General features: G+C 46.2%; 1 protein-coding gene and 1 non-coding gene across 2 annotated transcripts in view; one reads left to right on the plus strand and one right to left on the minus strand.

Annotated features, from left to right (window-relative positions):
* Positions 1-13,239, minus strand: part of ABTB2 (ankyrin repeat and BTB domain containing 2) — a 195,376-nt gene that overhangs the window by 165,095 nt on the left and 17,042 nt on the right. The window lies entirely within an intron of this gene.
* Positions 1,515-1,621, plus strand: LOC126019609 (U6 spliceosomal RNA). Its single transcript, XR_007499243.1, has one exon. It is a non-coding gene; the product is annotated as a U6 spliceosomal RNA (small nuclear RNA).

Raw genomic sequence — 13,239 nt, forward strand, 5'->3', positions numbered from 1 at the left:
GTATCTCAGTATCATCACAGAGGGTAATTTGAAGGCTAGCATAAGGTAATTTTTGCAAAGTGTTTGGCAACGTGCCTCATAATAAATTTTAGCTGTAATACTTTTAAGATTAAATATGGATGTGAAAGTAATCTGGAAAACTAGAGGCCTGGCACCCAGATTAGGTTCTAATCATCACCTTGAGCCGTTGGTTATAATGTCAGAGACTAGAGGAAAAACAATAAACACAAGGAAATGGATCCAACTGATAAATGACACCAACCCAGCAGAAGAGATCAGACAGTGCTGAAGATGAAAAGGGAGCCTGAGGGTGCAACCCGAAGCTATAACTCATTTCACCAGCCATTTAGCAAGCTCCCCAAGAACTATTTCAGAGCCAATTGTGGAGAACACTATGCTATTAATTGTGACCTGTTAGAATTTCCTTGATAACCTGGTGCAGCCCCTTCTGAACTTTTCCAGAGCTACATCTGCAAAAGTACAAGTATGATCCCCTTTCTGATTTTTCCATATCTTCTAAAGTCACAGGCAGGATGAAAATGTGCTTCTCAGTGAATGAGAAATTTTAGAGGCAGATCCTGGCAGGAGAGATTTTCAAGACACCCAGCTGGGAGGAGAACTGCTTTCCTCCACCCCCTCCCAATCAAAGAGGGGGTGCTGGGTTTCCAATGAATGGCTCACAGGAAAGAGAGGGCCCCAGTAAAATCCAGATACTCCTTCCAGGTGGTAGAGAAAAAAAGTCCCCTAGAGTAAGGGGACATTACTTCCTTTTTTTGAATTTGGAATCTTAAACACACACACACACACACACACACACACACACACACACACACACACACACACACACACACACACACACACACACACACACACACCACAGACACACCCCAAGCTTAAGAGTATTCACTCCAAACATACAAAAAGGTCACTTCAAATAACCAAGTATTACTTAATGTGGAAAAAATTAAAGCTTGAAAATCAGGTCCATAAAATGTAAGAAGTCTTGGAAAAACAAGCCTATTTGATTTTTCAGTACTCGTTCAGGAAAATAGATAGATTGTTCTCTTAGTCTCTCTGCTAACTGCAGTCTGTATGCCAGCCATGTGTATTTTGGACTTTTTCCCATCCTGCCATGATTTCCTGTCTCAGTCTGGGTCCCATGGTAACTGGGGAGATGTGGAGTGCCAGCCCAAAACGCACTCATTGGCCACATGAGGGACATCACACCAATGTCTTCTTCTTACAGCCTCCTTTTTTCTTCAGCTTCTGGGGTAGAGTTACTTTCTTACTCTTAGTCTTTGGTAGACTAACAACCCTCCCATCCAGCCTCTCCCACATCTCTCCGAAGGAAGGAAATTAAAATCTTTTACAGTCAGAAGAGGCACACACTAGGTATTTCACTGCACCCTCTAAAGGGTTTTACTTTACTTAAATCTTTTTTTTTTGTTTTGTTTTGTTTTTGGGTCACACCCAGCATCGCTCAGGGGCTATGCCTGGCTCAGAAATTGCCCCTTGTGCTCGCTTCGGCAGCACATATACTAAAATTGGAACGATACAGAGAAGATTAGCATGGCCCCTGCGCAAGGATGACACGCAAATTCGTGAAGCGTTCCATATTTTTAAAAAAAAAAAAAAAAGAAATTGCCCCTTGCAGGCACGGGGGACCATATGGGATGCCGGAATTTGAACCACCGTCCTTCTGCATTCAAGGCAAACGCTCTATCTCCATGTTATCTCTCCGGTTTCTACTTTCCTTAAATCTTTAAATTCAAAATTACTGGGGGGCTAGGGGCTAGAGATCAGTAGTAGGGCACAACAGGAGAGCACTTGCCATTCATGTGTAATATAGCCCTGGATATGATCACTAAAACTAAAAAACACAAAACACAAAACAAACAATGGCCTTGTCTCTAACAAGTGTCAATTACTTCAAAGTCCCCCAAGACAGGGTCTAGAGAAATTAGCACAGTAGTTAAAGTACTTGTCTTGTATGTGGTCAACCTCAGATCTAATCTCACCATCACATGGTCTCTGAGCACTAGAAGGAGTGACTCCTGAGCATATCCCCCAAAACTGAACCCAACACCCACCCTCAACCCCAGCAAAAAAAAAAAAAAGTACCCGTAACATAGTAAGAGGTCCATGTATGGGGCCGAAGCAATAGTGCAGCAGTAGGACATTTGCCTTGCATGCGACTGACCCAGGATGAACCTGGGTTCGATTCCCGGCATCCCCTCTGGTCCCCAGCCAGGAGCAATTTCTGAGTGCATAGCCAGGAGTAACCCCTGAGAGTCACTGGGTGTGGCCCCAAAAAACAAAAACAAAAACAAAAGAAGTCCAAATATTTTTTAAAAATCTGAGGGTTCACTCCTATTTATATTTTAGGACTCCCCCCATTTTTAGTTTTAGGGCCACCTCCCAGTAATGCTCAATGCTTATTCCTGGTTTTGTGCTCAGGAATTATTCCTGGAAACTTTGGGTACCCTATGGGCTACTATGGGGTTCAAATTCAGATTGACCACGTACATGGCAATAGCCCTGTACTATCTCTCCAGCCCCTCTTTCAGACCTTAACAGAAACTATACTGCTTCCAAGATGGTGATAATCCTGTAGTCCCATCTGGTTTCAGGGTCCTGGTCTTCCAAGATACTAAGCTTAAGAAACAAAACAAGAGGCCAGAGCAATAATAGAGTAGGGAAGGTATCTATCATGCATGTAGCTGCCCAGAGTTTGATCGCTGGCATCCCATTTGGTCCTTGGAGCCCGCCAGGAATAACCCCTTAGCACTGCTAGGTATGGCTCAAAAACTAAAGAACAGAACAAACAAAACCCAAACTAACAAGCCCCAACAACAAACCCAAAGCACAACAACAACAAAAAAGAAACACTATTGACTCTCCTTGAGGGGGTCTATATCCTCTTGCCATCCTGATGGGGACATCCTAACAGACTCTCCTAAGGGGAGACCTTAGACCTTAGAGACTCACCAGCATGACCTCTTTTTCACATAGCCTGTCTCTCTCCTGAACACTGATCCCCAGGGAAGAGGGGAGGAGGAGAAAATGGTGGCCCCTATTGGCCCACTCAGAAGATCTGTGCTATCTCCCCTTCTGTGAACCAAGAAATTATAATTAATATTGCTTGTTGGTGGTGTCTTTTTTTAGGCCACACCCAGTAGTGTTCAGGAATTACTCTCTGGTCCCAAAGACTACTCCTAGTAGACTCAGAAGTGTTGGGGATTGAACCCGTATGCAAGGCAAATGTACTATTCCTCTGGCCACTATAATTGGAATTTTAGACACTCAATACTGAAGTTTGGTTTGGATTGGAAAGAGGAGCAGGGAGCAACACTCCTCCCACAGCCTGAACCTTCCAATAACCAATCTGGCCTCTGGGGATCCCCCACCTAAGGGAGTCCCTTCCAACACAGCCTCTGTTGACCTTGCTAATAGAGCAAACAGAGCCTCTTTGAAACAGAGCAACAGAATTCTGCTTTCCTGCCCATTTCCTCTGCCTTATTAAGCAAGAAGAACTGGCTGTAGTTAGAAGCCTGAAAGCCATGCAGGGAACAAGCTAAGAAGTGTGTGGAGGGGACTGCGGGGCACGGGGCTCAGGGAAACCCTGAGTTTCAGCCAACGTGTGAAGACAGGCCTGCATGTCTGGGTGTCTATGTGAAGCACACAGGCAACGGAACAATAAACAATCATAAACAATAAACTGCTTTGCCTGAGTAAGTGTTAACTGTCTTACAAATATTTTACTAATCACTTCCCACAGTGTGTGTGTTGGGGGGAGGCAGGGGCAACCTTTGATTCACAGGAACACGGTACTTTCCATTTTGCTTTTACCAATGAAGAGAGTGAGGCTCAGTCATAAAGTGTCCACACCCCCCAGAGTTGAAGAAACAGGCCAGAGTAATCAACAGCGACAACAGAAAGGTGACTAGGCTGCATGTGGGTGCTGACAGGAAGAAGTTTTAAGGGCACTTTTTGAGGTGAAGATGTTTTAGAATCTTGACCTGGGGGTGGCAGTCAGAGAGAGGCATGTAGTTGGGTTAAAATCTCATCACTGTGGGACCCTTAGATTTTGCAATGTGAAGCACATCCATGTGAAATGAGGAAAATTCGGGGCTGGAGAGATGGCTCGATGGACTCCTTTGCACGTAAAAGTCCTGGTCTGGTGGCCAGTACCACAGGATCCACCATTGCTGACACCCTTGAGAACAACCAACCAATCATAAGCTTGGAATAGGCTGTAAGCAGCACTGGGTATGGCCCCAACCCCTCCCCCAAATAAAATATGAAAAAAAGAAAAAAACATTTCTCCCCTGAAATCATGCAGGGAAGATGCCAAAACTGAAACTAGGTTGTCCTCATTCCAACTTTGTCCTGTCTGTCACCTCTCCTTCATCCAAATCAGAGAAAGGAGGCCGGATGCAAGGATTCTTCAAACCAAGGGTCCATGGATTTAACAGCACAGGAGATGGGAGGTGTCTCACATACCTTTCTTTATCCTCTTTCCATCAGTGGAAGGAACCGCAGGTTAAGAAAGCCACAGGCCTCAGTGCTTTGGTGGTGGCAATGAGAAGAGGTCTCCTTCTGCCCAAGGCAAACACTGGCAGCTCCAACCCAAACGTTTCCTTTCCTTGGCAAGGTACCTTCCTGACCTCCCCGAATGCCCTGAAGTGATTTTAATGAAAGCCTTTATATGTGGCACCACTGCGACCAAACAACCCCTCTTTGTTCAGCTATTTTAGACACATACATATGGGAGCTCATGTCCAAGACCTGTACCAAACCTACAGAACAAGGCAGCTTAAATATCCCCACTGTTCCCTGTCCCCGCTGTTTATGATGCAGTGGCCGGGAGAGAAGAGGGAGGTTCTTGCGGGTATTTTTCTCAGAAGACACGCAATCTCCAAGGGTACTAATGAATTCTAGGGTGCCAACACTGGCATGGTATAAGAATCTGTATAGGGGTGGGAACAATAGCACAGCGAGAAGGGTGCTTGCCTTGCATGAGGTTCAATCCCCGACATCCCATTAGTCCCCAAAGCCCGTGAGAAGTGATTCCTGAGTGCAGAGTCAGGAATAACCCCTGAGCACTGCTGGATGTGACCCCCAAACCAGAAAAAATATTAAAATTATATGATATAATCATATATCATTAAAATTATATATATATATATAGCACCTACTTCCTGAGAACCCTTTTTAGGGAGGTGAGAGTTTAGGCCACACCCAATTGTTCTCAGGGCTCACTCCTCACAGAGATCACTCCTGATGATACTTGGGGGAGTTCTGGGGGTTGATGAAGGTTGGCTGCATCCTGCTGTAGTACCTGCTGTACTTACTATTTATTGCTCCACCCCCAGAACCCATTATTTTTCCTGGGGAACCTCATCTGGAGAGAGCAGGCAATGTTCAGGATTGAACTCAGGGCCCAGCACATGCTCTATGAATATGGAAGCAACCTCTCCAGGCCTATTCCAAACCTCAATAACTTGGTACACAACTTGGTACACAAATGGAATTTTAATCCTTGGTTGGAAACTTTTTTTCATTATAAGAATGTGAGGAGTTGGGCCCGGAGAGATAGCACAGCGGCGTTTGCCTTGCAAGCAGCCGATCCAGGACCAAAGGTGGTTGGTTCGAATCCCGGTGTCCCATATGGTCCCCCGTGCCTGCCAGGAGCTATTTCTGAGCAGACAGCCAGGAGTAACCCCTGAGCACCGCTGGGTGTGGCCCAAAAACCAAAAAAAAAAAAAAAAAAAAAAAAAAAAAAAAAGAATGTGAGGAGTTGGGATTATCCACTTCCCTTGCAGGGGCCAGCCCTGATTCAATGTCTAGCACCACATATGGTCCCCCAAGCACTGCCAGGTGTTATTCCTGATCATAGAGCAAGGCTCCTGAGCACTTTAATGTATGGCTCAGCCTTCCTGACACACCACACACCCACACACACACCCACACACCCACACACACACCCACACACACACACACACACCCCACACACACACACACACAGTGAACTCATCTCCAAAACAAAAGCAAACATTGACACCCTTCCCAGGCAACCACATGGACTCCTTGCCCAGTTTGCCTTCCCCCTCCACATACCATCCTTTACTTGCCCTTTATGCAGTATGACCTTCTGCAAATGTTTTTATGCTATAAAAATCTTATAGGTTGCAAGAAATCTTTTGAGACTGATTTTTTTTCTCCTTCTGCATAATATTAAAGTTTCATTCAGCTTATTTGCCCTTCTAGCCACTCATTGCCAGAGGAGCCCACACACCTTGTGAGAAGCTTTGCTTCTAGTTTTGCTTTCCAAGTATACACCTCAAGGCAGAGGCTGCAAGCATCCCATTTCACTGACTTAAAAACAAATAAACAGGCTGAGGGACTGAATGGACTCACTAAAAAGGCCAACCTCAGGCTGGGGAGATAGCACAGGACTCGGGGCACACATGTGGGGCCCCTGTTCCATCTGATATTGCATGGATATATACCTGAAGGCCCCAAGCATAGTCTGGTGTGGCGTTGGTAGTGCCAAGCACTGCAGGGCACAACGCCAACCTGACCTCAGGACTGACCATTCAACCAGTGGCCATGAATCTCTGGGAGTGATTCAAGTACTCTCTGAGCAGAACTTGAAAAATACAACCAGTCCCTCAACCAGTCATCTTAGTGGGATAAAAGCCACATTTGTATTCACAGCCCATGATCTATTTCCCCACTGTGATACTTAGGTTATTTTCAGTTCATTGTATTAGGGAAAACTTGTCCGAAGACCTCACCCCAAATAGTTGTCGTCATCATCATCATCATGATGCACAAACTGGATGCAGAAACCAGCACTTTAAAAGGTGTAATTCATTTAACCCCTAAAGGGTTGGCAGTATTCTGTCCATTGTATAGATAAGTATACTGAGGCACAGAGAAGGTAAAGCAGTTGAATAATGCAATGAAGAATCCAGGATTTATTATTTGTAGAGAGAGGGGTGTTAGGCCAAACCCAGAATTGCTAAGGCTCTGTGCTCAGGAAATTACTCTTGGAGGTTAGGAGTTGGGATTAGGGGTGAAATAAGAGAGAAACCATATGTGGTGCCAGCAATTGAACTCAGGTCAGCTGCTTGCAAGGAAAGAATCTTTTTTTTTTTTTTTTTTTTGGTTTTTGGGTCACACCAGGCAGTGCTCAGGGGTTATTCCTGGCTCCAGGCTCAGAAATTGCTCCTGGCAGGCACGGGGGACCATATGGGACGCCGGGATTCGAACCAATGACCTCCTGCATGAAAGGCAAACACTTTACCTCCATGCTATCTCTCCGGCCCCGGAAAGAATCTTAATCTCTGTATTTTCTCTCTAGTCCAGGTTCCAGGATATAAACTCAGCACTCCAAATAGCCAAGCATGATTTTGATCCCGGTGCCACTTACACCTGGACCCAACGCAGCACCAGCAACTCTGTTGTCTAGGAGAGAACCTGGTACTGCAAAGCTTGTACAACCTCAGTGCACAGAGGTACCTACAAACACTACCCAGCACTAAAAATTTCAGAGCACTGAGATCAGGAGAGCAATTCTAAAGACCACTGTAGGATCACTAAAGTTAAAGTGTGAGACCTCCACATGTGCACCAAGGCTAAGAATGTGTGTCCCCACCATCTCCATGGGATCTCAATCAAGGCAGAAAGAGATCAATAAACCAGGCAATCTGGCTGTATGTCCACCCTCAAACACAAAGCTCATCCACAAAGGATGTCCTTCTGTGATCAGAGATGCAGATAAAAGCTGGCTCAGGGGACCGGGAAGGTGGCACTAGAGGTAAGGTGTCTGCTTACAAGCGCTAGCCAAGGAAGAACTGGGGTTTGATCCCCTGGTATCCCATATGGTCCCCCCAAGCCAGGAGTGATTTCTGAGCGCATAGCCAGAATAGCCCCTGAGTGTCAAATGGGTGTGCCCCCCCCCAAAAAAAAAGCTGGCTCAGATGCAGCCTGTGTGGTGGGTGCCGACAGCACCCCTGTAACCTGACTGAGGAAGGCCTGACTCCAGACCTTTGTCCCCTGTCAGCAGAGGATGGCAGGAGTAGGAGTAGTGCCATGTAAAAGTCTCCCACAAAGAACAGTCTGGCTGGCCCCACTGCTCTTTGCCAGGAACCTGGGTCTGTGTGGTGGGACAGGCCCCATCTTGGAAAGCCAGGGTTGGGGGTGGGGTCAAAGGCCTGATCTCTCCAGCCTCCCACTCCACATTTAGAAGTTGATGGGGCCAGAGAGATAGCATAGAGGTAAGGCATTTGCCTTGCATGCAGAAGGTTGGTGGTTCAAATCCTGGCATCCCATATGGTCCCCTGGTCTGTAAGGACTGATTTCTGAGCATAGAGCCAGGAGTAACCCCTGAGCGCTGCCAGGTGTGACCCAAAAAAACTAAAAACAAAAACAAAAAACAATTTATACTTAGCATATCTTATATGGCCCAGAATATAAAAAATATGTTAGCATATTTCATAATGTTTCAGTGACTAATCAGTTAGGACTGGAAGCAACTGATATAGGGAATTTTAGGAAAGAGGAAATATGTCAGCTTGTGTTATAAGTAACTACATGTATGTAGACACACACACACACACACACACACACACACACACACACACGTTCTTCGGAGAATCCATGCTGATAATGGGGGAGACCCAAACACAGATAATATAAAGCAACTATTTGTCAAGAAGATTCCCAGTTACCCATTAACCAAGGGTGATTTGTCACTGACATGGCAGTCACACAAAGCACAAGGGTCTGCTCAGCCTGGAAGGATCAGCAGCAGGGTGCATGCAACCTCCCACCTGGCATTCCTGTCTGCTCCCTGGTGTTGCTTGGGGTTTACTCCTAGCTCTGAACTCGGGATCAATCCTGGTGGGGTTTGGGAGACTATCTAGGGTACAAGGAATAGAAGCCAGGTCAGTTGCATGCAAGGCAAACACCCTACCAACTATACTATCTCTTTGGCCCCAAAAGCTGTTCTGAAATCACCATGTCATGCACTTTCTTTGTGGCTCTGTAATTCCATGTCTAGGAACATGCTGTCAGAATATAGTGATGATGTAGTAGGTAGAGAGATAGGGGGTAAGGTAGGGTAATATGGATTGGGAATGTCAAAGTCAGAAGCTCAAATCAGTTGCAAGTCCTAAAATCCTTTGAGACAAAAGATCTATATCTAAGGATGGATCCATCGTTTTTTTTTTTAAGTAAAAAAGAAACAAACAAAAAAAAACACCTAGATGTAGAATTCAAGGCCCTGAGTATGGCTGGAGTCCTAGGAGGAGATGTTCCATCACTGGGACAAAGGCCAGGCTAAGAATATCAAAGATAAATATCAAATCAATATCTTAAAATATCAAAGATGACCATCCACATCTCACTCTTGGAACCACCCTCCCAACAGACTCTGGAGGGCATCTTGGGGACACTGGATATAAACTGATTTGGGAAGGGAAAAGCTCATGTTTCCCCATTCTGAGGAAGTGGCCCTTATCTTTGCCTGAGAGGCACATATCCACATCCTGGGAGACTGGCCCATTCTCCATCTTGGGGATTCCTTGCATCTCTTCTTAGGATATGGTCTTGGCTCTCCCCACTCTGGAGAAGTCCACTTGCTCTCTCTAGAGCACAAAACTCTCTCTCGTCCCTTCATTTCCCAAATAAATGAATCTTACTTCCAAAACTAAATAAATACATAAACAATAAACTAAACAAATAAACAATCACTACTTCCTTGATGAAGAAACAACTTCTGAGAAACCCAGCAATTCACCCTCGGCCACACAGCTTGGAGCACATAAGAGATCATAAAGCTTGACCTCCCTTGGGGCCAAGGGTGCAGAGGTTAGAGCCACAGAGATTGAGGGTTAGAGTCAATGGCTTTCATCCCCAGTCCCATGAATCTTCTTGTTTTTGCAAACAGAGGGCTTTAGAGAAGCTGGTTAAAACTGAGCCCCGAGGAAACGCAGGAAGTTGGGCTGGAGTGACCGATCGCTGACCCACACTCATGGCACGTGCCCGTGGAACTGTGGATGATGATAGAGAGGGCTCTGTCCCACATGTCCGGTAGTGCACACAACTTCATGCAACTAGTGAGCACTAGAAGGGTGATTTGGACAATTGAGCCAAGGTTTCCTCAGACTCCGTGAATTTGATGAAATCTCCACTGAATCAACTCGTGTGGAAGGCTGTTGTCAAGTTAGAACTGAGACACTGGAGGTAAATCAGCCTCCTGTTCACCAGCAAGGTGGTGAGTCAATTCCTTAGAAAAGATGGGCCACTTATGGGCCAGAGAGATAGCACAGTAGTAGGGCATTTACCTTGCATGCAGCAGATCCAGGGTGGATGGTGGCTCGTATGGTACCCCATGCCTGCCAGGACCAATTTCTGAGCGCAGAACAAGAGTAACCCCATAGTGCCACTGAGTGTGACCCAAAAAACAAACACCACAAAAAAAAAAAATAAAGGAAAAGAAAAGATGGTCACTTTATCAGAGGACAAAGTCCTCTGGCTTGTTATAACGTGTGGGCTTAAAGGCAGTGGAAAGGAAGAATCCCAAAAGACAACAAGAGGCTGTTTTCTCAAGGGGCCATAAATCAAGAGGAGACAGTCTCCAAGAGCTCAAAGATGCCTCAGGCCTCTCCTCGGACACTATTTTAAGCAACCAACACCCCATCTCTCTTGGAGGTGATTTCATTCACACCAGCAGACGAGAAGCCACGTGCTTCAAGGGTGTCTCTTTAAACATGCAGAGAAACAAACACCTCGCCAGCCCTGGGCAGGCAGCCTGGCCACCCCGCTGAGCGCTGCTGCTATTTTCAGGCAACTGAGAAGCTCAGTCAGTCTGTCCACAGCAGAGAGGAGTGCTTTGGCCCTGTTTTCTATTCTGCTGTCTTGGTCCACCCCCCTCATTTCTGGGCTCGGGAAATCACTGTGCCCGATGCATCCCCACCCAGGCTACGCCTATGCTCCTGTGGAAGGAAAAGAGAGCAAGGCAAGGCGAAGGAAGACTTCGGGGCCCGTCGGATTAGGTGTTGAGTCCTGATGAATCAATCATTCACTCCCTTGGCCCTCTGGACTTCTCTGAGCCTCAGTCTCTTCCTCTGTAGAGGGGATGTAGGGAAAGTAATGAAGAGAGGAACATGATCCCATCAAAGCACCACACACTAGGGCCCAGTTCTATGTAAAAATGGGTGCTGAGAATCAGACTTGAAAATTCATCCTTTGAGAAGGATCCAGAATCTAAACTACGTCAGGCTGGTTGATAGTATATTAGCAATGGGACCTTGAGCAAGAAACTCAACCTCTCTGTACCTCCATTTCCTCTTCTTACAGATGAAATTGATGCTGCCCATTCACCAGTGAGATAAGTAACATGATTGGGTCCCTCTTTAGAGACTGAGCTTTGCTTTCTCCATGCAAACTGAATAATTCAAGCTTCACTTGACGTGTGTGTGTGTGTGTGTGTGTGTGTGTGTGTGTGTGTGTGTGTGTGTGTGAAGTCACCGTGCTGGGTGGGGCAGAAATGAGCTCTCCAGACAATGATTCTTTTACCACTAAGAATAGTTAACGTCTGAGGGCCAGACTCTCCCAAACTCTGCCCACATGGTCTGGGCCTCACTCCAGACCACTCATATCAGAATTACCAGGGCTGGGGCCTTAAGACAGACAAACAGACACAAAACTCTTATCATTGTAAAGCTCTCCAAGTAAAATCCGGGCTCAGCATCCTCAAAACAATTTTAGGAAGCAGAAAAGTATGATGACTGACCTAGGGAGTTCTGGCTGATGGTTTGGTGGCTGAGGCGCCTGCCTTGCAAACATGGAGCTGTGAGTTCAATTCCCCAGAGCTGCCACATGCACTGAGCATGATTCTGGCATGCTCCAATGGCTGAATATACTTTCCAGCTGGAGTGTAGCCAGATATGCTTAAGCACCACAGTGAAAGAGTGTGTTCTCCTCCACCACATTCACCCCTAGCCGCAGGATCAAGGGTACAATTGTCACGACCAGTTAAGCATACATCACCCTAATCATCACAAGCACCTCAATGAAGGGAAGGGAAGAAGTAAAAGAGCTAAACTCAGGGCCAGAGATATTGGTGAAGCTATCTTTACAGAGAGATAGGGCTAGTATGCATGCATTGGAGGTCTGGGTTCAAGATCTAGGACCCCAAATCTGTTGGGCACTGCTGGAAGTGACCCCAGAGCATAAAGACAGGAGTAGCCCCTGAGCACTGCCAGGTATGATCCAACAAACACAAAAAAATTGACCCAGACTTAACTTCAGGAAGATGAAGTTGCCCCAGAACAATCTCCCAGGGCCCGGAGAGATAGCACAGCGGCGTTTGCCTTGCAAGCAGCCGATCCAGAACCAAAGGTGGTTGGTTCGAATCCCGGTGTCCCATATGGTCCCCCGAGCCTGCCAGGAGCTATTTCTGAGCAGACAGCCAGGAGTAATCCCTGAGCACCGCTGGGTGTGGCCCAAAAACAAAAAAAACAAAACAAAAAAAAGAACAATCTCCTGTTCCCCAAACTGAAGGACATGGATTTAAAGTCATGGTAAACCCCCTGACCCCTGCCCCAAACGAGACACCATGCTAATGACCGATAACAATAAGACTGCATGATCTTCACTGCAGAGTGCTAGCTCCCTGGGAAGAAGATAAAAAACTAATTATTCAAGGGCTCATAAGGCCATCAAGCTGGGAATTCTGGGTGAGATGAGCTCTTTTTACCCTGACCCTTCTCCTCCCTGCTGGACTGGCCTTTCCTCCATCAGGCCAATGTTTCAGCAAACAGCCAGGAGCATTCAAGCAAGCCAACCCCTGACTTGATCGCTTTCCACAAAGTTGTCCCTGGAACAACTGGAGGGGTTAAGGACTCTGATCCTACACCATAGATTTGGAACTCCTACACAGACCTTAATATTTCCAGAACTCAAATACCAGTAGCCTGCTATTGCTGGTGGGTGGGTGGAGGGAGACCTCTACTAATAACATAAAGTTAATGAGTACATTTTGTACCATCTGTATTCTATACTTCACTTTTGGTTTTGGGGTCACACTTAGCAATGCTTAGGGGTTACTCCTGGCTCTGTACTTTGACCATCTCAAAAGACCATATGGATTGTTGGGGATCAAACTGGGATTGGCATTGTGCAAGGCAAGCACCCTGTCCCTGTAGATATCTCTAATCCCTCTAC

The sequence above is a fragment of the Suncus etruscus genome, chromosome 9, assembly GCF_024139225.1.
Source record: "Suncus etruscus isolate mSunEtr1 chromosome 9, mSunEtr1.pri.cur, whole genome shotgun sequence".
Lineage (NCBI taxonomy): Eukaryota > Metazoa > Chordata > Mammalia > Eulipotyphla > Soricidae > Suncus > Suncus etruscus.